The following is a 26,882-nucleotide window of genomic DNA, read 5'->3' as shown; positions in this document are numbered from 1 at the left end:
TCCCTCTCTTCCCCCCTCCCCCCAGAAATAAGAATACCTCTTCTCATGTAAACTCCTGGGGAAAACTCTCACCACACCAGTTTTCCCCAGTGGCAGTAAAGCCAAGCTGCTCTGAGGGAAGCTGTCAGTACATGGGCTAGGAAACCAGTGGAGGGAGTGATGTTTGGCATCTAGCCAAGTAATTAATTTAAATTTCAGGACTATCTTTTGAACGTGTGGGGCTGGTTTCATTTGAGGACTGAGACACCAAACATAGATGGATCATTTTGTGAAAAAGTGTTCACTCACAGGTGAAAGGGTGTTTTTTTCATTTCTCCTTTTTCCTGTGCGAGCTTCCTCATGAGCATAGTGATTGTCCAGTTTCACCCTCACAGTTGCTTTTGGGGCATTTAATGTGCTGGACAAGCTGTGATAGGTATGTGAAAATCTATAGATCTTGAAAGATGTGTTGTCGGGGGGAGCAGGAGTGTTGTGATGCCACCTGGAACTGGGGTGTCCTTGTAGCTTCCAAACCACCAGCCTAGGCTCCCATGCACCCAGTAATGTTGTGACAAACTGCTGACATGTTCCTGATCTCTCACTTTCACCAACACACAGGTATGTACACACCCAGGAGAAATAGCACACTGACAGGCATTGTGATCAGCCACAGCATGGAACGGCTATACAGCTAGGATGCTAATGAGCTTCACAGGTGTGCACCCTCTCTGGAGGGTAAACCCAAAATTATACTCTCTTGTGCTGCATATGGAGAACTGTTCAGCATAAGCTCATGAAATTCACCCCATGCCTCACCATGTGAAACAGCTGTTTGGCCCCAGATATGATTTTCATACACTGGTTTTAGACAAAACAAATCAAGCTTATTAACTAGAGAAGATAGTTTTAAGTGATCCTAAGGACATCAAACAGATCAAGATTGCTTAATAAATAAAACAAAAATACCACCTAAGCTTATTATAGTAAAGATATGAAATAGGAGTAGTAAATTCTCAACATAAATGTTGTTTTAGGCAGTTTGAAGAGATTTTTGAGGATACACTGCTCTTGCTTGCTGCTTAAAACCTCATATAGTCCTTTCATAGACAGAAATCTGTCTAGCCAGGATTCACCCCTTCTCTTCCAGTCCAGTCCTTTTTTCTCTGGTGTTTCCAAGCACCTCCTTTGGACAGGCAATCTGTGGAGAAGAACCACAATGTTGTCACTCTCCTGCCTTAAATAGCTTTTGCATATGGCAGGAATCCTTCATCTCCCAGTTTTTGTTCCCACATCTTACAGAGTAAAGCACTAGGACTATGTCTACACTACAAGCCTCTTGCAGAAGAGCAAATGCAAATGGAGCACTCATTTGCATATGACGCACTCTCATTTGCATTTCCTCTTCCTTTCCCTTTTGCGCAAGAGGTTTTTGCGCAAAAAAGCGCTGTGTAGATTGCATCTTTTTGCACAAAACCCCCCTTTTGTGCAAGAACCGTTCTTCCTCATTTTTTGAGCCCTGTGCCAAGGCAGTATGGCTTGTTAGCTTGTCTCTCTCACCAACAGAAGTTGGTACAATAAAAGATACTACCTCACCCACCCTGTCTCTCTCGTATCCTGGGGCCAACATGTCTACAATTAAATTGCTCCCTGAGGTTATATCTACACTGCACACTTATTTTGAAAAAAAAAATGTTCAGAATAAATACTTTGAAATAGCCTGTTTCAGAGTAGCATGTCTACACTTTAGGGAAGCCTCAAAATTAGTCTGAGGCAGGCTCCCTAATGTGGAAGTGCTACCTCAGTTTAGAGCCCTGGGAGGCACTGGGGAATAATTACTTTGAATGATCCTGGGGAGGAGCTATTTTGAAATAGCAGAATGGAGCATCCATACTACTGCTATTCCAAAATAACTGTTTCAGAATAGGTGTTATTCCTCATGGAATTAGTATTACAGAAGTCAAAATAAGCTGTCCATTATTTCGAATTTATTTTGAAATAATGGAATTGCTATGTAGATGCTTGCATTGTTATTTTGGAATCATGGCTGTTATTCCGAAATAACGTGGCTGTGTAGACACACCCTGAGAGTGCAAATTTGCATTCACTGGAGGCGGAGGAAAATATGTCTCTAACTACTGAATTACTTACTAAGTGCTTGGCCAAAAAAATTCAGCCTTTGCTTCAAGGAAAAAAAAATGGTGAAAAAAACTCTTAAAGAACTCTTATGAATAATGGGAAAATCCTCTCATGGACCGGAGGCCAGTACAAGCCCTGTGCACTAGTTAATTCTGATTTAATTATCCAAAATAATATTTGCTAAAAGTAATTAGACATTTTGCTTTCACTTTAGTTTTAAATAGCAAAATATTTTCTTTGATTATGGCAGTTCTTGTGCAGATATACATTTCCCCAATTGATAAATATACCATTCCATTCGTTCCTGTCTCATATTTTGAGAACCAACCCTTAATTGAGTCCCTGAACTCAAATCAGGGCATATAACAGTTAATGTTCTTCACGATTACAGCTTCTTTAATCTTTACTCAGTTCTTTTTTCTGTCTTAACTGTGTTTCGCATTTTCCACTTCTTTTTTCTGACTATGTCAAGCAGTCCTTCCTACTACTAATCCTGGATGCTTTTTATACACTCTAGTAATGTCTAGACTGAAGGTATCCTGGAAAAACTTTGCCATCAACAAGGAACACGTTTGCTCTTCTGACATCTTTTGTGGAAGAGCAGACACATTCTTTTGGAAGCCCCTGTATTCCGAAAGAGGAGGTTTTTCCAAAATTTGGCCCAGTGTAGATGGGCCAAATTTTGAAAAAGCTTCTTCCGAAAAAACGATTGGAAAAAGGTACACAAATTGCAGAGCACAATTTGCATGCCTTTTACCAATAAAACTCTGTAGTCTAGACATAGCCTCTGAATATTAACAAAAGAAGAAAAAAGGTAGAGGCGAGGACTGTTAATTATTCTGAAGAGCTACTGACCTGTCCTTTTTCAAGTTATCATTCTCAGTTCCTAGGCTGTGTCCAGACTCAGGGTTTTTTTCGAAAAAAGTAGCCTTTTTTTGAAAAAACTTCACCTGCATCTAGACTGCAGCCGCGTTCTTTCGAAATTAAATTGAAAGAACGCAGCTTTTCTTTCGACGGTGGTAAACCTCATTTCACGAGGAAGAACGCCTTTTTTCAAAAGTGCTCTTTCGAAAAAAGGCGTTCTTGAATGCCAACAGGGCTTTTTAGAAAGAGCATCTAGACTCACTCGCTGCTTTCTTTCGAAAAAGTGGCTTGCATTTTCGAAAGTTCCGCTTGCAGTCTAGACGCTCTTTTTCGAAAGAGGCTTTTTTGAAAGATACTTTCGAAAAAGCCTCTTTCGAAAGAGGCTTGCAGTCTAGACATAGCCCTAGTGTATCTCTTGATCTCAAGAAGACTCTCTAATGCCACTTTAGTCAATGGGGGTTTCCCAATTCATTTCACTGGAGTTGAATCAGGCCCAAATTTCGCACATCATGCTCCTTAACTAAATGTACACACATAAGGGAATTAAAACCCAAAGAATTTTGGGTTAACATAAATCAAATACTTTAAGAGAACAGTTATGAATCTCTGCAGAAGGGTCTATTTTTATAACACAAGACAAAAAATGTTCCACTTTACTTAAGAATCTTGCAGATTATGAACTATTGTACATAAAAATGTGTACTCCTATTAATGTAGAGGACATAATAGTTTAATCCTTAAAAACAATGAATTCCACTGTAACTCTTCGAGGCAGGAGAATTACATTCTTATCCCCGGTGATGATTTTGGTCCAGTCTGCTACGGATAGCAGTTGGAGTTGGTCCAACTCTGCCTCGGGCTTCCTGTAGTCAGCCGCTGGTCATTTTCAGCAGCGGCTGACTTGGGGACGCCTGGGCAGAGCAGCTGGGGTGCTGCCAGGTTGGTCCAGTAGCGCCGAGGAGCGGCGCTGCGGGACCAACCCCGCAGCGCCCCAGGTGCTCTACCCCAGGTGATCCCAAGTCAGCTGCTGCTGAAAATGACCAACGGCTGACTACAGGAAGCCCGAGGCAGAGTTGCTCTGCCCCTGGCTTCCTGGAATCAGCTGCTGATCAGTTTCAGCAGCGGCTGACTTGGGGACACCTGGGGTAGAGCAGCTGGGGTGCTTCCGGGTTGGTCCCCGCAGCGCTGCGGGGACCTACCCGTCAGCGCCCCAGCAGCTCTGTCCCAGGCATCCAAATTCTAGCTGCGTCCCCCCCCCCCAGCAGACCAGGGAGACGTGGGTGGCGGGACCGCCGAGACGGGGAGCAAAACCTCGGAGGATGCCGGCAGCGGGACATCCGCGGCACGTCTGGGCTGTCCCGCTGCCCGTGTGCTCCACGGCTTTGCTCCACGTCTCCTGGTCTGCTGGGGGGGGCTTCCCCCCCAGCAGGCCAGGGAGACGCGGAGCAGCTTTTCTCGCCCCGGAGGACGCAGGCGGCGGGACCGCGTCGCATCTGGGCGTCCCGCCGCTCGTGTCCTCCGGGACGAGAAAAGCCCCGTTCGTAACTGCGGATCTGACATAAGTCGGATACGCATAACTCGGGGACTGCCTGTACTACATTGTTGAATAAAACATGAGAGACAATGGGTAAAGTTTCTGAATAAGTTATCTGTAATGTGATAAAATACTGTTCTTTTAACTAACATAGCCACAATGAAGTGTGAAAAAAGCAGCTTGCATGGTATTAAGAGATGTGACAATCAGCCCCAAACATGACAGCCATTAGTAGCTTTCACATCTGTTTTCGAGTTATTCTCCTGTAACAATGACATGCAAGTAGATCTTTTCAGGAAATATTTTTAAAGCCATCTTTTTGTAATTTTTTTTGTGTTTATTTGCATTACAGTGGCTGTGAGACACAAGATGAAATTTTAACTTCAAAAACATGATCCATAAGTATTCAAAAAAAGTGATAGCACTGGCCCTTCACCACTTGAAATCAATGTTAATTTTGCTGTTGTCTTCAATGGGAACAGCCCCCCGGGCTATGGTCCCCACATAACTGGCAATGAATAAACTGTGAGTTTACACTGGAACCCAGTATCCATTCAGCCAGTGCCATAAACCACAGGTTTTATTGTCCAATACAATCTGTCAGAAAGCATGTGCCTTCCTTGCACAGTTTGGCTTGTTGGATCAATGCCTGTGATTTTGGGCAGTTTCCCAATCCTAGATTTTTCAGGTGGCAGAATAATGTTGCCACCTCAATGTTACCTTTTTACAATTAATTGTGTCCTTAAGCTGGCATTGCTAAACAGGTGCTTTCTATTCACAAAAATGGGTCTTTGTTTAGAAAATGGAAGGGTTTTTATTTGAAAAATAAACTTAGACTAGCTCTACAACTTCAGTTCAAGAATTTTTTTTCTAATTCAGTATGAGGTTTCTCCCCTTCAAAAAGCTAAATTCAAAAAAAATTACCAGCACAATTTAATAAAGAAATACTGAAAATAATGTATGGTTCAAATGTGGTTTGGGGACAAATTTACAAAGAAAAGAGACTTCTGTATCAAATTGCACCAGGTTTTTCTTTTTCTGATGAAGGAATGATATATTTAATATAATAATGGTCAGTCTGAACATTGAGTTCGTAGGTATTGCATTTCTCTGCTCAAGCAATTGTTTTTAGAGTTCTGTTTTTATCAAGGGCAGAAAGAAAATAAGGATCAAATCCTCAGAGGATCTAAAGCAGCATAGCTTCATTGAAGTCAATAGAGCTATGCCACTGAGTCATAACAGTCAATTTCCATTGATTCCTCATTCTTTCTTTCTCATGTGTTAAGGATATTAGTTCCTATTCAAGTCCTACTCCAATGAGTGGCACCCAAAAATATGATTTATAAACTTCTGTCATTTAGATGGGAGCAAAAGCTGCACAGTTTATTTGGGTTTAGAAGTAACTTTCCCATTCTGTTTTAATGGCAAGCGTAAATCTGTCAGTATCTAATTGCTTCATCCTATGTGCCAGATTTATCCTGACTTTGTATCTTGTAACATATCCCTGTTTCCATAAATAGAAATAATTTGCTTAAGCTCTTTCCTTCTGAATATTTTATTATTCATCTCACTGTCTGTGTTGATTTTCATGAGGTCTTAATCAGATAGATCAGTCTCTCTCTGGATTGCCTTTTTACTATTCCATATTTGTATGTGGGCTTTTTTCCCCCTTCCCTTAGACTTCAAAGATGCTTCCCACATAAGGGTTTTATTTCTAAACATTTTATTACTTTGCATGTTACTCTGGACAAAGAACATGAATTATTATTTACTGAGCCTCAAAAGTTTTCAGAGTGATGCAGTTAAGACGTCTCTGCCCCAGAGATCTTTTAATTTAGTATATATTAGAGCTTGCAACAGTGTGGTGGAAATTGTATTTCATTTTTCCGTTCAGAATGATGGTTTGCAGCCTTATTCTGAACCTCTCAGGATGCGTCTATACTGCACCCTAATCTCAAAATGAGATACGCAATTTGCACCATGCAAATTGCGTATCTCATTTTGAATCCATTTTGAAATTTGAAATTTGGCGCATCTTCACAGCACCAAATTTAGAAATAACTTGCTATTTCAAGCCATCCCTCGTGCAACGAGGTTTACCGGGATGGTAAAACAGCACACTCATTATGTCAAAAAATATTTTGACATAATGGGCAGCTTGTGTAGATGCAGGGGATCCCTCTGGTATCCCAAAATAACCATGCAATGTAGCCGTATCCTCAGAGTGGGGTAAGTTAAAAACTAAGGATGTAAAATCCTATTTAAAAACATTAAGCAGTTAAATATTTAACTGGTTAACTGGGATCCTGCAGGTGTGGTGGGTCCGGCCGCACACTGGGGGCCACTCCAGCCCAGCCATGCTGAGCCTGCCATGCAGTGATGCTTTCTACATTGAAGTAAATGGAATGATGGAAGAACTGAACTTGGTCCATGTTCAGAAGGATACTTCAAAGTAACTATTGGCTATAGAAATTAGATATAGCAGTGGTTCCGAACCTGTGGCCCGCTGACCTCTGGGGATCCGCAATGGTACTATAGGGGGTCTGTGGAAAGGAAAGGAAAGGAAAGGATTGGGCCTATCACGGGATCGGGACTTTCCAACGGGCGATTCTCACCCAAGGCTCACCATTCGCAACTGGCTGCACTCACTCTGTCTCCCGCCCTCGGGATGGGATCTTGATGCCACAGGAGGCATCATCCATCCACCCTCCACCAGCTGTGCTGCCATTTATGCTCCAGCCCTCACCCCCCTCCTCAGTCGCACGGTGGGCCTGATTCTTACTTTTTCTTTTCCTTTTCTTTTTTTTTCCTCCCACAGGGTTCCATGCCTGGCTAAGGGTGGAGTGCCAGGGCAGAAGCTGCCTTTGACCATGAGAGCCCCCTCACTGTATCCTCCATGGGTGGGCAGGCGACAGAGGAGGTGGGAGCCAAGGAGACAGCATGGGCCAAGGGCCATGCTGGCTACCGCTTCCCGCTGCTCCTCTTGGGGGGGGATCCGTAAAATGTTAACAGAGTGAAATGGGGTCAGTATGCTCAAAAAGGCTGGGAACCACTGAGATACTGGTAAATTCATTCAGATAAAGAGTAGCACAGATCTCATTTCACGAGTGCTTGAGATTAAGTGGAAGACATAAGTGTTAAATATTGGTTAATAATTGTTTACAGTCTCACCAAGCTCTTCAGTGTGGCATGTAGGATTGGGCCATTGGTTTGCTTGTGCCTAGTCTAGTCAATAGAAGCTGAAGACATTCCACAGAGCATGTTCCGATTCTGGAAGAATGGGCCCCAAAATGCTGTTTTCTGCTGCTCTTGATCAAGGGCATGGAATAGATAGATCTTTGACAATTACTAGGCCCCTGATATAATGACTCCACTGACTATCATTGCTAACTAATATTGTTTCACTGTTTCCTAGCTCTTTCCAACCCACTGTTTATACCCTCTGATTTCTCTTGTATTTAGATTGTAAGCTCTTTTGGGGGAAGGACCATATTTTTCTTTTGTGTGTGCATAGCACCTAACACAAAGGGGTCTTGATTCATGACTAGGGCTCCTAAACACTACAATAAACAATCATAAATAATAATGTGTGATAATCAGAGAATATGTGTGGTGTCACTTCCTGGTTTTGTTACTGTGGGTAGAACCAGGGGCTGCAAGTGAAGGCCCAGCTGGGGGAGGCAAGCCCCAGTCCCACCCATTCTACCTGAGGCCTACCCCACCCACCCAAGCCCAATCCTTCCTGGTCATCTGGGAAGCTGGGCTTCCATGTCATGGCCCTAGCCTTCCCTGGTGAATGGGGCATGTAGACAATTTTGGGAAGGCTATGACTTCTTTTGCCCACATTATCTGCTGCCCATGGGTAGAACAATTAGCTTGGCACAGTAGTAATGTGAGTGTTTACAAATATGGTATAATGCAGCATTCTTAAAAACTAAAAACTATGGCAATTTTTAAACTGCCATTTCAATGTAAGGTCTAACCCTCCTCCAGCTATCCGACCCCTCTAGCTATTTCTGTTCAGGCAGATTCTAACATGCAAAACTGTTTTAAAATGGGAGAATGAAGAAGGAACAGGAAAGCTTGTGCACAAAAAAAGAAGCAGTGAAAAATCTGTTAAGCAACAGCTTATAATCTTTTCCCTGAGGCAGTGGGATAATCACATCTCATATGCATTAATACAGAATCAGCACAAATTATTTATAATAATCTGGGCATCATATTCAGAGGAAGAACAGAAGATACATAAAATAAACTATGATGTGAACAAAACCAAGTCTATGAACCAAACACCTTTCACATACTCTGAGTTATTCCTCCTTCATAGATAAATGTCAGAAAACTAAGTATCTTTCATGTGCAATTTGCTTTAGAGAGGCCATTGTAGTACCATTGTCTCCTCCTCAATAGAGGGAAATGCTTCTGATGATAGAGCCAGTCCTTAAATGTACTGGATGGTGCTCAGATCTCAGGTAACTGCGATTGTGTGGGGCCCTCATGAAGGAGTCAAAATGCCTTCACATTGCAGTCATTCTGGAGTCCTTCTCATTAAAGCTTCTTGAATTTTAAGATTCTTGAAGTGTTGTCGGGAAAGTCAAACATATACAGTATGCCCAATACTGTTGACTGAAATTGGCATCTTCCTTGACAGTTTCTTTGTTGCCCACCATTGAGTAGCTGCAATGAAACTGAGCATCTGGCTTTCAAGTCAGATTTGCAAGATTACTGTCACAGAGTTGAGAGCCTGGAAAACATGGAAGTGGTAGCTCAAGTGGGTGTCTTGGGGACTAGGCTGCCCACTGCTTTGCAGGGAGCGTGGATGCACTGCAACACCCTAATCAATATAGGTCTTCCTGCAATGGAGCTAGGTCCTGAGGTCGCCTGGCCCACTGAGTAGCTGGATCTCCAGGCTGTGGGAGTTCTGCAGCCCAGAGATCCAGCTAGGCAAGGAGTCTGGAAGCCCTGCAGTTCCTGGCTCCAAGATATCCAGAAACATGGAGATTAGTCTCCTGAAGTTGAGCTGGTAGGGAATTGATCAGGGTTCTGTTGGAATCCTTCCTCTTGGCTGTACAATTCATCATACCCAGTAAGTTCTATAAAAGATGTTGTGTTTGAAGAGGCATGTTATCACAAAACTCCATTCTGATTTGCAAAAAAAAGGAGCAGGAACTGGAAGGGTGGTTCAAAATATGTTCTGTTTATGCAGTTCCGCCACCACCAGGGAGTGAAGCCCACTTCCTACCTACTTGCAACCATCCTGAGACAACTCTTTATTAGAGTTTTGGCATAAACAGGAATTCATCACAAAACTAAAGAAATGTGCTAACTTAGGTAAACATGATTGTGTCTTGCAAACAGCATAAAGATCAAGCAAGTTACATATAATATACACACACAGAGCCACACTTTGAAGTTTTAAAAAGGCCTGTTTCTCAAAACTGGAAATAACTAAGAGCCAAATCAGTCGTGAGAGGAAAATGTAAACAGAACTATGTGAACAATGATGGGAACTGTATAAGAACCCTTGAAGTCAAGACAGAAGGCCACACTGATTTTTCTTTTCTTTTCAAGGAAGAAAACTGACTTAGCCAGGAAATTAAAGCAGATATGGAAACCCATTTATAATAAAAAGAAAGTTTCTGGTAATGAATATAAATCATAAACTAGGAATTGCAAAAAAGAGAACAAAACTGATAAGAGAAATAAAATGATGCAAGGAGAAATCTGTGGCCAGCAAAGTTCTATGGATAAAGTTGTTTCTTTTGGAAACAAAAATAATTTAAAAAATGACTACTAGATAGAAATGGTATAATTGTCTAAAATGACATATGAAAGGCAGATGTGTCCAATAACATTTCTATTCTGCATTTCAGAAATTTGTTGCTACTGCAAAGTTCCATTGCATTAGTAATAAGAAAACTGTTAAATAACAACTACTGAAATTAGATACTTCTACATCATCAGCACCAGATAACTTGCATTCAAGAGTTTTAAATAAGTGGATGGAGAAGTTCTCTAAACCGTTAATGTTGATTTTCAATAGGTCTTGGAAAACTAAGGAAGTTACAGAAAACTAGAAGAAAGTTAATGTTGTGCAAATAACAATGCAAGTAATTTATAGCCCTGTCAGCATTCGATTATTTTACATGAGCTCAATGTAACAGCACATACAGAACTTGATTTTTAAAAAATTAGTAGTACAGTAAATGCAATACAACAAGGGTTTATGCAAAATAAATCCAGACAAAGTAACTGGATAATGTTTTTTAATTGGATGAGATTACAAATTTGGTTGAAGAAGGTAGTAGTGGAATGTACTGAGACATCTGAGAGTCATTTAATTTGATGCTGCACAAGTCTTACATTTTGTCTATTTTCAAATCAATACAAAATCAATTGCCCGCATTAAATTGATTTGAAACTAGGTAATTGACATCATAAAATGTAATTGTGAATGGATTTATTTCAAGCGAGGTCCTACAGAATTCTGTTCTTGGCCCTGTATTACTTAACTGTTACATTAATGACTCAGATGCAAAACATAAAAGTAATAATGGGGGGAAAATTTTGCATGAGACAAAGATTGAGGGGATGGTAATTAATGAAAAGAACTGTTCACTGATGAAGAGTGGTATGTGTCATGCAGTAAATTGGATACAAGCAAACTATGTATATTTGTAATATGGTCCATATGTAAAGCTGTAGAGCTAAGAACAAAGAAAACTGATAATTACAGGACTTGAACCTGGGATGCAGTGACTCTGAAAAAGATTTAGGAATCACAGCTAGAGGATTCTCTGCATCTTGGGGTCTTCAAAGTATTTGAAGGCTTCAATATCTGAGATATAGGTGAGAGGATTATTCTGGGAGAGGTGGGTGAGATTCTGTGGCCTGCACTGTGCAGGGGGTCAGACTACATGATCATAATGGTCCTTTCTGACCTTGAAGTCTATGAGTCTATGAGGTATTCTAACTTAAGCTACCAGTATTACGTTGTGGCCAAAAAAGGTTAATTAAATCTTAAAATGCATAATAGGCATGCAAAGTAGGAATAGGGATGATCATTAATCTGTATTTTTGGCACCAATGCATCTGCTACTAGAATATTGTGTCCTGTTCCGCTGTCAACAATTCAAGAATAATGGTGAAAAATTGGACAGTGTTTGGAGAAGAGCCATAAGGATAATTAAAGGAATAGAAAATATATTATATAGGGAAGGACTAAAGAATCTTATTTGCTTACCTTAGCAAAGAAAAGATTATGGGGTGACTTGATCACAGCTGATAGTACCTACATTAGGGACAGAATTTTGAAGAGCCCTGTATAAGCAAAATAGCAGGCAGAGGGTTTAACAAGATCCAATGAGTGAATATTTAAGTCAAAATAGAAATAATGGTTATGGTGGATTCTTCATCACAGCGTAATTTGTAAATCAAGGTTGAATATCTTTCCTAAATGATATGCTTTAGTTCAAATAGAAAATCATTCAGACAAGTCCAATGGTTTGTAATATACGAGAGGTCAGACTAGACGGTCATAATGGCCCTTCTCCCTTTATACTCTATGTAGGTATTATGCAAGAGTAGCAGCTGCAGAGAAGCTGTTACTGCACAATTGCCAAGAAGGAGAATTATTTCTCTACACAATCCATAGACCTCAGGCTGGGTGCCAAAGAGGGAAGCCAAGTTAACAGAAGATTTGTGGATATCCCAGGAACCTGAAAAATGCTTAGATCTTGGGGAAATTGCAGGGTATTTAAAGTGATGACTGCACCTATAAAAATGGCTCTCTGTTTATTGCTAAAAAAGAAAGTCACAGGAATGTAGATTTGTTCCTTTTTAAAACTGATCTTGTTTGGGCAATTATCACAAATCTTATCACAAGTTGCTGAAAACCTAGTTTATTAGTAACGATAGTGAAGTGTTTCTTATGGATTTTGTTAATTTATCTGTGTACTAGGCTGAAATCCATTTATTTACTTTAAAGGTTTTAAAGACACCAGGAGAAAATCATCAAAGTATTTTGAATGAGGATTTAGCCTACTGACTCCCATTAACATCAATGGGAGGCATGCTGCTAAATCCCTACATCCCACTTTACATGTAGGAGATAGAGATTAGGCTTAATCTAGACAGGAATTTGAAGTCATAAACATGTCAAAACTTTGCAAAGTCTCAAAGAAATGTGTGCCATTTATATAAAAAATTGAACAAAGGAATGGGATTGATATACAAATCTTCATTTAGTGTTTATGTATTTATCTACTGCATCATTTAAAACTTTTTTCTGTAAGAAACTTGACAGCTCAGTAAAGTTTTATAATCTTTTTTCACAGCTGTCACGCACAAATGGATACCGAACTGTGTTATGTACAGCCTGTCGACAAGCTGTAGTTAAACTACAGATCACAGCAAGATATTACAAGTAAGCTGGATGTTTATAGCTGTATCTTACATCTTTAAAAAAAGGATTTTTCAAACCCTTAACTTCAATGATACTGCTTTTGTATTCTGCACAGTCTTGGGATAGCCAACAAAGCAAGCTGCATGGCTTGGGGTACCTACTGTGGAAAAGAAATGGGAGATCTGAGGTCTCCTCAATACCAGTACGTAAAAGACTAAATGACACCTAGGAAATTAACTATGCAAATTAGTATAAAATTAAACAGTTTTGCATAAGAAACTACAGGACAAAGAGATACAATAGACAAGGTGAATGTGGCAGTATCTTTTATTGGCCCAATTGGTGGTGTTCAGAAACCCTTAACTGAATTTTCTTACATCTGATAATGTTTGGTTATTGGAAGAGCTACATTACTATAATTTACTTGTCCCTAAGTGCATGTCTGCATTAGGAAATTATTTTGAAATAACTTAATTCGAAATAACAACTCCCAAAATAACTATTTCGAAATAAGATTATTCCCTGAGGAAAGAGTACAGATTTCAAAATAACCGGCCCATTATTTTGAACTAATAATAAGTTTGTTATAGTTCAAAAAAGTTGAAATTTCCAATGGCAAAAAAATAATCTGCTCCTGAGAAACTGGGGACACCAGCGGGAATACGACTGTGGAGTAGGAGGCCTAGAAGCCCTGAGAATCCTGGAAAATCCCATGGGTCCAGACTCCCTGGTTATGAAGCCAGAGGCTGTGTCACAGTTAGGGCCAGGGTTTTGAAGATTTCCTCCTTTGTATCTGGCGGATTGGAAACCCTGGAGTTCATGGCCTGCCAGGGCTTCCCCAGAGCTGGATTCCCCAGCAGGTGAAGGGTAGGTTTCTGACAGGCAGAGTTCCATAAGAAGCTCCTCAAACCCAGTATGTTTCATCTTAACATTTGGCATTCAGCTAACTGTCATTTTCTGATGGGATAGGATTTGATTGGAAAATTACCGATGGAGCTGGTTGAGATGTGCTCTCAATTTCATTTTAATAGAATGCTTGTTTGGGATATACACTGGCTTCACCCATTGGACACTAAAGACAATGGCAACATATCCATTGACTTCAGCAGGCTTTGGATTTGTCCTGTGGAGAGGCTTCTTTGAAAGATGCAAACGGTGTCCCCTCACATTAGACTCTCTTCCTTTGCCTGGAAGCAAAGTATAATGGAATTTGTGGGTAAGGCTCACCAATCTGACTAGAAGGATCTAGATTCTGTCCTCTTTCGCCAGGTCACAAAAGTTGAGACTTACGTAGCTCTGTGTTTGAAAGTGATTCTGGGGACCCACAGCAGCAATCATGCTCACAACGAGGATAGTACTAAATTAAAACAATTTTTATTATGACAGGTATTAAGATAGCAAACAAAACAAAGCACACAGTACTGATCACACAGATTGATTAAATCACCTGTGAGGGTACCATTAACAAAAATTTGGCTATATAAGTTGTATTTATCTAAGTTTACAGTTACCTATTATCATACCATACTCACATACGTTTCTACCAGAAGACTGAGTGTGAAAGGACAGTCGCCCTCTGCCTCTTGGACTTTGGTGCAAGGTGAAGTATGGAAAATTTGCAAGCAGAGCAACTTAGAAGCAAAGTAAGGTAAAGGGTTGAATGTGAAAAGACAAGAAACTTAATTTGGAAGAAGAGAGCGAGCTTGTGCTCGAGCCCTGAGCTTCCATATTCCCAAAGCTTTTATCAATCTTTTTGTGTTTCTATCCCCTAATAACCATAAACAGATTTCCTCACCCTGAGATTATGTGGGTGCCCATACTTGATTGGAGTATGATATTGAGGCATCTTTTGAATATGTATGAATAAGATTATCTGATGCCCCCTTGGACTCGTTTCTGGACATGGGAAAAAGCGGGAATCTGCAGTTAGGTGCAAGAAGACCTGTTTACTTTTAAAAAATGTCAGTTGGCTAGGTCTTGCAGTTTGGGACCTATTTTAGGTCTTACGAGGCACTGGGTCACATATCCTATCTGTGTACTGACACAAATGAAGATTTCAACCCCAAAGTCTTTCACAGTTTCTAAAGAGATATTAAGGATATTCAATTTAATTCCTAAAAGATATTAAACCTTACTTATCACACTACAATACTGCAAAAGCCAACCTATACAAGCTAAGTCAAGTCCTGCAGGCTCATAACTAAAAAATATAGTAAAAGGGATAAGATAGGAAAAATATAGTTTGGCAGGCTACAACCTCCCATGCTATTCCTTCTTCTCATCCCCATATTAAGCTAAATTGAAGGCAATATCTAACAAATTTATCTCTTCCAAACCCTCACATAAACTTGAAACAAAGCTGTGTGCACGCGCGTGTGTGTGTGTGCGTGTGTGTGTGTGCCATTGCCAGTTTTTAAAGACTCTAGAACCCTGGATACTTTACATCACTTCAGAACTTATAGAATATGAGTCCTCACTCTGATTTCTTTGAGAAACATCTATGAGTGGATTACCTTTGTATTATGGATTATAGATATATAGGTCTGTATTTCAGACTTGTGCTGGCAACATGACTGACCCTTTGGGATCAGAAGAACATTTTTGTATAGTGAGCAGAGTGTTGAGGTGGTTGTTTTGTTTATTTGTTTGTTTTAAAATAACTTCTCACTGTATAGAATCTATGTGCTGTTTGGGAGCTAGAGAACCAGAATGTAATAAAAGGGGCTGTTTGATTTTCTGTTTTGCTTCTTGATAACCACTGTGGAGAGTCAGAAGTACCATTCGTGACTGTTTGGGGAGTTTAGCGTGACCCATCAGTTTTGGGAGCATCTGCTCTCCCTTTTACAGCCTATCCGGAACTTGGCATTTCAGTAAAGGCTTCCCTAGTCATGCCAGGTCTCACAGGGTACCAAAACATGAATGTACAAGTGGGGAAAATGTGATAAGTAGTCAATATGATGTTCTTACTTACATTTGCCATATTTTATGCATTTTAGAACAGTACAGAAAGGACATGTATTCACTACCAATGAACAGTAAGGATAATGTTACATAAGATAAAACTTTCCATTGTTTGCCATTTTGAATCTGAAATGGTTTTAGTAGTTTTTGTAATATTTTATTTTGTACTTTAAATATAATTAATTCATTAACAATTCCACCTTCTCCACATACCCAGGTAGACAACTTACATGGGAAGGTTTCACAGGATATGATGGTTTCAAGTCAATTTGAGAAAAAATTATTTAATTTCTGATGAATTGGCAATGGTCAAATTTTTCCAACAGAGAAAAACAATAATGATGTGTGCTGATTGTGTTGTTGAGGGAGACAAATCTTAATGAATGCATAATTCAAGTGAACTGCATTTTTAAACCAAATATTTATTTCATTTCTTTGGTAAACATTGATAGATAGTCAAATATGGAAATATGACAATGTTGAAAGGTTTCTGAAAAATGAAAATGAAACTTCAAATTTGAAAATTTCGCCACTTGTATGGCAGCTTACATGAGTCAGTCCTTTGCATTTGTATTTGCACCAAGAAAAGAAATTAGCAATTATTTTCAGGTAATCATTTATGTGTGTGATTTTTAAAAGAGTTTAGAGGCATATAGGATCCTTCTCAGCCTGGTAAAGTGCAAGGTTATAGTGTACTCTAGCTGTGGCACTATTTAACAAAATTCAGAGTGGAAAAATTGCTCTCCTGCAGGGCCTGATCCAAAGTCCATTGGAGTCAGTGGGGGAAAAAAATCCCAAATATTTCAATAGGCTTCAGACCAGATCCTTAGTGTTCAAACCTGTGAGGTAATTTAAAATTCTGTTCCCCCTAAAGTCAGTGACCCAAATTCTGTGCTCTTCAGTGGAGCAAAGGTCTATTGGCTTTGAGAGCTCCTATTGATTAGAGATAGCCTCAGGTAAATGTTGCTAAAATTCCTGGGCACTTTGGAAGAATGTGCATAACCACCTGCAAAATTAGTTATTTTCCTACCAAGCACCTCTTCACCCTCTGAGCTTATTGCCAGAATTACCATAGACTTAAATGGGAACAGAATTGTGCCCTATGATCTCTGTTTAGGTTTCTGTGAAATAGTTGCTCTCTCTAGCTGGTGATAGCAAAACACTGGAATACAGCATCCTGCCCTGCTTTAGGTGCTAGAAACACTATGGCTGCGTTTAGACTGGCATGATTTTGCGGAAATACTTTTAACGGAAAAAAATTTCCGTTAAAAGTATTTCCGCAAAAACACATCTAAATTGGCATGGATGCTTTTGCACAAAAAGTGCTTTTGCGCAAAAGCATCCATGGCCAGTCTAGACGTGATTTTGTGCAAGAAAGCCCCGATCGCCATCGGGGCTCTTTTGCGCAAAACAGTTCTTCCCTGTCTACACTGGCCCTCTTGAGCAAGTATTCTTGTGCAAGAGGGCTTTTTCCTGATCGGTAGTGTGAAAGTATTTGCACAAGAAGCACTAATTTTGTACATTACAAAGTCAGTGCTCTTGCACAAATTCAAGCAGCCAGTGTAGAGAGCTGGCAAGTTTTTGCGCAAAAGCAAATGCTTTTGCACAAAATCTTGCAAGTCTAGACGCACCCTATGTGCAACTGAGGATGAAACACAATCTTGGAATTGAATCTTGAAAGGTAAAAGGGTAATTTTTTCCTTTTCAATATTACTTATAATTGAAAAATCTATAAAATAGAGGCAGATCACAGCTTTTGTGCCACAGCCCTAAGTTAAAGCATGATGTTCTATGAAGAAATATTGAGGAAATTGTACTAGTGTGTCTGTGTGCCTAGACACTACACACTTTGCATTTGCAAATTGGTGGGCAAATACTTTTCCCTCTTATTATACTGGGCCCATTCTCTGAACTAGTAAGAACGGTGAGGAGAGTCATGACCTTAACTCCTCCTTTTCCCCTTTCCCAACAACCTTGTCCAATTGGTGTAAGTTGAGTGACCAGGAATAAGCCATCCTTATGTTTTCGAGAACACTGAAACCACTAATGCAGTAGGATTATAATAGTATGGCCATGTAAAGGATCATCACGTTTTGTCCCAAATTCTGTTAGTTTGGGATCTACCTAATTTCTTTATAGTTTCAGGTTCTGAGCAGTTTTTGATTGGGTTATTTATTTTTTTCAAAACCACTTGTCCACCTTAAATTCGCCATCTATAGTGAAATGTTCTCCAGGGCACAACAATACCAGGCTTCATCAACATTATCTCACAAGCACTGTTGTTATGAGAACAAAGTGTCCTCTTTCCAGAGCAATGTTGTATATGGACATCAGTTGAGCCCTATCTCATTCCTGCAGAGAGCTGACAATGGCCATGATATATGAATAAGACCAATCATACTGTCATAATGCAAATAAAACCTTGTGAGGACCTTTGGTCTCTATTGACACCCTTCTGCTGTCAAAGCCAAGTGGCACACAGTCAGACTCATTTGTTACCCAAAATACTGAAAGAACCATTTCTCAGATTCCTTTTCTGCACACATTTCTCTCTTGTGAATGCTGCAAGGTATTAACACCATTCTGAGCTACTATTGTATGTTACAATTTGTACATTCTGATGATGTCAGGTTGGAATCGCAATGCTTCAGCTTGCTCAGAAAGTGATACTTGGCAGGAATATAACATTACAGCTATATTTGGGAAGAAAACATTTCCTGTACAACGTTCTTTGTTCTAGGCTTCAGGCAAATGTAATTTTGAGATAAAATTGGGAGGCAGGGGAAAAACCTCACTTTCTCAGTCAGGCTAATTTTTTTTAATGGTGCCTGTTTGAAATTACTCAGTGGCTGGGATATTAAAACAGCTCTGTAGTGGGGCATTAATCCTGGTGGAGAGGGGGAACAATGTGTCAAGGGGCTAATTAACTCCGTAGGCTGCACCTGGAGGGAAATTTTGGCTTCACTGATAAGCACTTCTAGAAGATGGAACCTATTTGGCAGGAATAGATAGGGCTTTTATAAAGCCAGAAAGGGAGAACAGAAAGAAACTTCAGTCCTCCTTTGAGCCTACTGAGGAGAAGGAGCAGAAGGTTCTTGTGGGTGGGGGGGAAATAGGTAGTTGGCACTGGAGCGGGCCGCGGCCCCCCCGCTCATCCTCCCACCCCGGCCCTGACCCGTCTCTCCCCCCGGCCCCGGCCCCGGCCCATCCCTGCCATGTGCAACCTTCTCTGAGCTCCCCCTTGTTGGATGCTGCTGCCCTGCACAGTGTGCTCAAACCGGTAGGCAGGGAGACACCTGGGCGTGATGTAATGTCACGGTCCAGGATTTTAAAATTGCTGGGCTCTGCGTTGCGCCATGTGGCTGCGTTGCAGGTTCGGAGTCTGGGGACGGAGCGCAGACTCCAGCCCTGCAAAATGGAAGGCGGAAGGGAAGGGAAGGGGAAGGGCTGGGAGAGGAAGGGGCTTGTGCGGGGGGGAGGGGAGAGAAGAAAGAGAGGGGAAGGCACCAAAAGGACAGGGTAGAGGAGAGACAAATGCCAGGGGGCCAAGTGCAAACAATGAAGAAAAAGGCAGGAGGGGAGGTGTCAGTTGGAGGGGGACAGGGTGATGCTGGGAGAGGAGAGAGTAAAGGCATGGGGGCTATAGGGGGCAGGGGAAAGTGCTAGGAGAAGACTTGAAAGAAGGGGTGGGCATGAGGAAGGCCGGGATGGAGCAAGTCATGTGTGAAGGCACAGGAGCATAAAAGGAATGGGGGCAGAGTGGTGAGGGGGTGGGCATCAAGGAAAAAGAGGGCAAAGGGGGCAGGGGCAGTGAGGGAAGGGGGAGACACCAGGAGGGTGCAGGAGTAAGAGAAGGTGCAAGTGCCAGGGGATTCTGGGGGTCAAGCAGAAGGGCAGACACCTGCAGGGGAGGGACCAGCACCAGAGGAGAGACGCAGGGCAGTTTTGTAGAGAGAGGTGTTAGAAGAGGGGATGAGGAGGGGTAGCTCACATGATCAGAGTGGGGTTACTGGAGGAGTGGGCACAGGGAGGAGAGAAGGGCTGGTGGAGGGGGGGTAGGTTGCAGAGGGCTGAGGGCAGTGAGAAGGGCAGGAGTCAGGAGGCAGCAGGCACCAGGGGAGCTGATGGAACAGGGGGAGGAGACATGGCAGCAGAGAGAAAAGGGAAAGGTTTAAAAATATTTATTAATAACTCGGGTGCCATAGTGGCACATCCAAACAAGCCAAATGAACTCAGTACTGGTGCACAACACAAAATTCATTTTGCTCATGCGAGGAAACTCTTAGGCTATGTCTACACTGGTGGTTTCTTGTGCAAGAACATCTTGCACAAGGGTTTTTGTGCAAGAACAAGTCCACACTGCCATGTGTGAGCTGTGCTTTTGCACAAGAGCATATATGGCAGTGTGGACGCTCTCTTGCCCAAGAAAGTGCCTATGGCCATTTTTTTTGCTTGACATACCTACGGGTTCCTTCAGATTCTGAAAAGCTGAAAAGGGTTTCTTGGCCACATAAAATTGGGAAACACTGGTATAGTGTATGGTACTGAAAACTTTAACATTGTTCAGCTTAGTTAGAGGTTTCTATGGTGTTAGCAGATTTCAGTGCCAAATATCTAACTTTGTTGTTAACTGTTATTACTATGTTTACAGTAGCACCCATGAAACATTAAATACTTTCCAAATACCCAAGATGGCTGTTCCTGTATAGGAGATGCTTGCAGTCCATGGACAGACAGACAAATAGATGGAGGAAGAGGAACAACAACTGCTGTGCAAATAACACATTAAGTTGACTTGCAAAACAAGCAGACCTAAGGGTTTGTCTACACTTAGAAGTAGGGGTGTGATTCTCAGCATCAGGGAATATCCCCACATTAGCTCAAACTGATCTAGCTTACTAAAAATAGTGTACAACTGCAGTAAGGCAAGTGACAGGCGAGGCTAGCCACCTGAATATGTGCCAAGCATCCTGGACAAGCACATACACAGGGCCATTGGCCCTTCACCTCCTCACACCTACATTATGTTTTGCATAAAAGCTCATCCAGAGTGATGAGAGTATATCTCATCAAACTGGGAATTCTACCCCTCAACATGGGCATCTAGGAGGGACTCAAATGTGGGGAAGGAGGGGCCTTGAAGTTGATTTCTGGGAGGTTGTACTGCATGTAGAGGGCTCTGTGGTACAAGACACAGAGGTGACTGAACAGCCAACAAAAGAGCAGACAAGGTTGGAAACAGTGTTAAGAGTAAAAGGAACAGTAAAACATGTAGATAAGATCCTTTGTGGGATAGGAGGGATAGTAAATTGGGGATTTAGGAAGTGCATGAAGCTCTTGTCAAGCGGTGACATGTAGAAATATATTACAATATTTATCAATGTGTTTTCCACGCTTCCTGGTTTTAGAATTTGCTAACTGCTAATGTATGCAAATTAATTCTTTGTTAAAAAGAAAATTTTAAATCCACTAACAATGGCTTCAATGAAAATGAAAGAGTGACTTGCCGTTTTCAGCCTCTGGGGGGATTTGACCAAATTAATTTCTTAAGCAACACCATAAATCCAAAGAAAGAACAACACAATTTAGATAAATGAAAGCCTGTCAGAGGCCACAGGGCTAGTAGTGTTGAATTGGGCAATTAATTATGCATTTTGTGCATATCATAAATAGTGAGCAGCTCAAAAGATGATGACTCAATAATACAGCAAGGAAGAAATGAAACAGAGTGAATCTTTTATCAAGATTTTCCCCTTGTGACCCATGTTTCACCCAATACCACTGTCATGATATGATGAAAGGCTCCTAGGTCTAAGTCTTGGAAACCTACTGCCTGTTTGAAACCCATTACCTCCCATTGCCATCAAAATAAGAGATCCATAGGTATGGACTAATGGAGAAGTACAGGGACTGCTCTTTTAGGTTCAGTCTCCTTATGCTAAAGATCTCATATACAAACTTGCTGTCCTCTAATATCAATATGACAAACCAGCATGGCTTTGAAATACCTTTGATGTCCCTTTATCAAAGACAGATGATTCATGATGTTTTTGCTTCAGTATTTATATATGCAAGACTGAGAACACTCAAATACTTACTGTGCATGTCCACAGGAAAGGCGCTTTTCATGTTTACCAGGCTAGCTGTTACTCTTCTCCCTCCCTTTTTCTCGCTTCCAGTGGAAATCTGCAGTTCCCTCACTTTTATACAAGCTGCTATAATATGGGGCTTAATCTATTGCCCATTCTTATCCAGTCAGTCTGAGTTCTGATATGTGCAGTTCTTCCCTTCAGAAACCCTAACCCTAACCCTAACCCAGTGCCATATTAAAAGGACAACACAGACTTGTTTAAAACACGTTTTATTTTAAAAATGGGAACAAAACATTTAGAGAGAGGATTTAAAAGCAATAGACTACATGGCTCTCAATCTTGCCTAAGGCTTGCTGTACTCCTCCAATGGCAACCTAGCCAGGCCTAACTTCTTCAGACACTGCCACGTCTTAGTCTGGTTCTCCCATGAACAATCTACATGCACCGTTACAGAGAACATTTAACAACAAGCACATTTCCTTTGTTGGTTATGTTCTCAGGCTTTTGCACTTCTGGGCAAAACTAGATTTTCAGATTGGCTGTGGAGGAGGTAAATTTCAGTACGAGCTCTCCCAGTACTGTTTCTTAACAACGCTGAAATGCTGGCTGTGGGTTTGCTCATCTTGAGCTCTTCGCCCAGGAGAATCATGCAGGAAGTGACAGCTCTCTGTTAAGCTAAACCAATATAGCTATACAGTAAACATCCCAGTAACAAGGTCAACAAACTATGTTCATAAATTATTACTGAGCTGTTCCACACAGTGGCCTATTTAAACAAGAGAAAAGCTGCATTCATGCATGGGAATTTTACAAGTTTGAATAAGGGAATACAATGATGCCACTTTGTCGCACTTTGTTTTTGCAAAGGTTGCAGTGTCCCTTTCTACCAATTTTTATATTTAAAATAGTGTGTGTGTATCCTTTGTAACAGGGAATTCAGGAGTTCAGATCTCTTATTGCTAGTTCAACTTTCTGTTATATGTACGCAATTAGCAGCACCATTTCTGGCACCACCAAAATTCACTGAACAAAAGGCATGCTTTATTTTCCCCACCTTAATCCTATTAAGGAGTGCTGGCAAGGGTAACATCTGTTTTGAGGACAGAATTACTCAGGGTATGTCTACACTACCACCCTAGTTCGAACTAGGGTGGTTAATGTAGGCAACCGAAGTTGCAAATGAAGCCCGGGATTTAAATATCCCAGGCTTCATTTGCATCTTGCCGGGCACCGCCATTTTTAAAGCCCCGGTAGTTTGGGCTCCAGGCTCGCGGCTACACGCGGCACGGAGTAGGTAGTTTGGATTAGGCTTTCTAATCTGAACTACCGGTACTCCTCGTGGAACTAATCTGAACTACAATTAGAGAGCCTAATCCGAATTACCTACTCCATGCTGCTTGTAGCCGCGGGCACGGAGTCCGAACTACCGGGGCTTTAAAAATGGCGGCACCCGGCAAGATGCAAATGAAGCCCGAGATATTTAAATCCCTGGCTTCATTTGCAACTTTGGTTGCCTACATTAACCACCCTAGTTAATGGGTGGTAGTGTAGACATACCCTCACATAATACAGTGGAACTAGTTTTTTCCTTGGCTTTGAACCTGTTGTACTCAGAAAGCAAAAGTACGATGGCCCAAATAGTGCGTCAGAGAAGAAATATTGTTGAATTAACAGTTGAGCTAGTTTAATAAAAGCTATTTTTTGAAACCTTAACCTTAACTTTTAACTTTCCACAGCAGAGGTGAGAGAATCAGTTCTTCTACATGGCTTACTCCTGTGCAAGCATGAGCAATATTAGCAGTAATCTATGGTTGATAATCCTGTAGCTGAGTCCCTGCTCAGGCCCCTTGGGCTGGTCCACCGGCTGGTCCACAAATCAGTCACAAGCCTTCTGATGCAAACACCCATGCCTTTAGTGTAGGTTACCACCACCTTCTATTTACAAATTTACAGTCCAGACAGCCAACTCCTCTCTCTCCACCTAGGAGCACACTGAGCCACACCCAGGTCAGGGCTGGCCTTAGGCCGATTCAGCTTGCACGGGGCCCCCGAGTGCACAGTGCACGTGTTGTGACATCCTGGGTGCATGGCGCATGCGCAGTGTGCCCGGGCGGGGGGGGGGGGGGGGGTCCACGCATGTGTTCTACTCCCAGGGCACTGCTCATGCATGGACCCCTGGGTGCACTGCGCATGCGTCATAACATCTGGACACACGGCGCATGCGTCGTGCCTCCGACGTGCAACGCATGCGCCGTGCTGCCTGGGGCCCCACACATGTGCGGCCCCGGCCCCGGAATTGGGCCCCATGCTCCGTAGAGCTGGCTCTGCCCTGGCTCCTTACTCCTCCTTCCCCTCTGGATTCCTTCCTCTGCCTTATATAGCCCTCCTGATGTGAGCCCCACACCAGCTTCTGATAGCCCTGCCAGCCTGGGCTTGCTCAGCTGTTTCCCCTTAATCAGGCTACTGTGGCAGAGCTCTGGCTTAGCCAGCAGTCTGTCACAAGTCCCTACTACAGGATTGAAGTGTGATGATGTACAGCCCACCCTCTCTTGACCTTGGCTTGAGTTTTCTAAACTATGGAATCCTGAATGGTTTCCTGTAGGATTTGGTAACTCTTCCATAACATTCACTGCAGATCTCCTACATCAGTTACCTACCATGCACAATATCAAAGGGTACGTCTACACTACAAAGTTAATTCGCACTAACTTAGTTCGAATTAGTTAATTCGAACTAAGCTAATTTGAACTAACGGATCCAGACTAAAAAACTATTTCGAATTAGCGTTTTGCTAATTCGAACTAGCATGTCCACATTAAGGGGACCCTGAACCGGGCTTAAGGATGGCCGGAAGCAGTGCCGGCAGAGCATCAAAGGAGGACTTAGAGCATGGAGATGCTGTCTCAGGCTAGCCAAGGGCTGTGCTTAAAGGGTCCCGACCCACACTGGGGACTGGGCCCAGTTGCCGAGTGTGTTGTAGGGTTTCCAGGTGTCCAGTATTTTCACCTCCTGGCAGGGAAAAAAACCCCAGAAAATACCAGACATTTTTGGTGTCCGGTATTTTCTGAATTTTTTTTACCGGAGAGGAGGCGAAAATACCAGACTGTCTGGGTCAATACCGGACAACTGGCAACCCTACTCAAAGGGGAGTATAATCTCACCTACCAATTAGCACCATTTCCTAGTGCTCTAGAGGTCTTCCATTCTAATAATGCTTTAGCCCAAGCCTACACACCCTTTTTTTCATGTACAACCTTAAGTCAACTTTAGGAAACTTAATATGGTGTGGATACGATACAAAACACCACACTGTAAAAAGTCAGTTCTGATTTGTTACAGCATCTGGAAGCTGAAACTGACAAGATCCTTAATATCTAACACTCAGTAAAACTCCAGTCCTTCACTGAGAATCCTGAAAGCAGACCATAGTTCTGTCCCTAGTACTCAGAATTCAGTGGGGTTCCTTTAGTGTAGTTGTCCATGAAGAACTGTCCAAGTAAGTTCAGTGGGCTGCCTTTATTCAGTGATTGTACAGCTCCTATCACAGTGACAGACTCCTAAGTACTACTGCAATACATGTACTTAGTTTCTCCAATGTACATCATTATCGATTTTCTCTCCTGCAGGTACTGCTTTATATTTCTTTCCAACTCCATTCATAAAAATGCAGTTAGTTCAATAAATTATTACTTCCATGCATATTGCTTGTGCCTGTACAGACGTTGTACTTAAAAGCTTCCCAGCTACTTTATATAATGAAAGATCATCTTAGAATCTGCAGTATTATAAGGATGTATAGTGAATGCTGTAATACTGAGATCTTTTCTGAAAACGCTGGCAAATTTTAAATGCATTCACTATTTCATTCCAAAGGAATACTGGTTTTCTTAAAGTTAAGGAATTGTCCTAGTCTCACAATTCACTTGACGCTGATAAAGGCGGTATTTGATCTTTTAGCAATCATCTTTATAAAGTCATGGAAGTTAGGAGAGATTCCAGAAGACTGGTAAAGGGCAAATATAGTGCCCATCTATAAAAAAGGGAAATAAGAACAACCCAGAAAACTACAGGACTTCTGGGACAGCTCAGGGATCCTGGGTGTGCAGCATGGTCCTTCCGCCCTCCTGTGTCTTCTCCTCCTCCTCGATGCCCTGGTAAGGGCTCTCTGTCCCAGGGTTGATGACCACCTTGGGGGAACGTAACATCCTGCCCCCCGAGGATGCGGTCCAGGGCAAGTGTCTGCCCCTGTTTGGGAGCTTCCCTCTGTGGCCTTGGCATACGCCTGCTGCAGCTCCTTTATTTTCGTGCGAACCTGCTCTGGGGTTTGCATGTAGCGTTTGGTGGCCAGGCTGGCAGCTATCCTTCTATAGATGTCTGCATTCCTCCATCTAGTGTGGAGATCATGGACGTTGGGGGCATCTCCCCAAACCTAAATAAGGTCCATGATTTCCACCCTGGACCAGGAAGGCAGCTGGTCCTGGCAGGCTCCTGGGAGCTGACAGACTACTCCTGGGGAGCAGTGGAGGGCTGGCTGCCCGTGGCTTGCTGGCTCATGTTTTGGGGCCACTGGGTCAGGGGCAGTGACTGCTGGCTCTGGGCTGGCAGGCTTGGAGCTGGCACAGGCACTGTGGCCAGAGTCTACCCCTTTAAGGGCTCCGAGGATGAGGGGAGGGAAAGGAGTGTTCTTGTCTGAGGCCAGAGTGGCCACCAGGGCACCCTGGGAGGGGCTGGAGGCCCCCTATTTCGAAATAAGTGTCTACACAGGTATCTAAAAGTGTGTCACAGGGAGGAGGGGGAAAAATTGTTCTCCTTAACCTCTGATAGTAGTACAAGAAACAATGTGCTTCAACTGCAGCAAGGGAGATTTAGGTTGGACCTTAGGAAAAATGTCCTGTCAGGTGGTTAAATACTG

The 26,882-nt window shown here is 42.1% G+C and overlaps 1 long non-coding RNA gene across 1 annotated transcript in view; it reads left to right on the top strand.

Annotated features, from left to right (window-relative positions):
• Nucleotides 1–26,882, top strand: part of LOC142826900 (uncharacterized) — a 99,863-nt gene that overhangs the window by 19,291 nt on the left and 53,690 nt on the right. The window contains exon 3 of the long non-coding RNA XR_012901157.1: nt 12,850–12,938. This is a non-coding gene — a long non-coding RNA (uncharacterized LOC142826900). The remainder of the gene's footprint in view (nt 1–12,849; nt 12,939–26,882) is intronic.

This window comes from Pelodiscus sinensis, chromosome 1, assembly GCF_049634645.1.
Source record: "Pelodiscus sinensis isolate JC-2024 chromosome 1, ASM4963464v1, whole genome shotgun sequence".
NCBI classification, from domain to species: domain Eukaryota; kingdom Metazoa; phylum Chordata; order Testudines; family Trionychidae; genus Pelodiscus; species Pelodiscus sinensis.
Note: the sequence above shows the minus strand (reverse complement) of the source record. Positions and strands in the feature narration are given on the sequence as shown.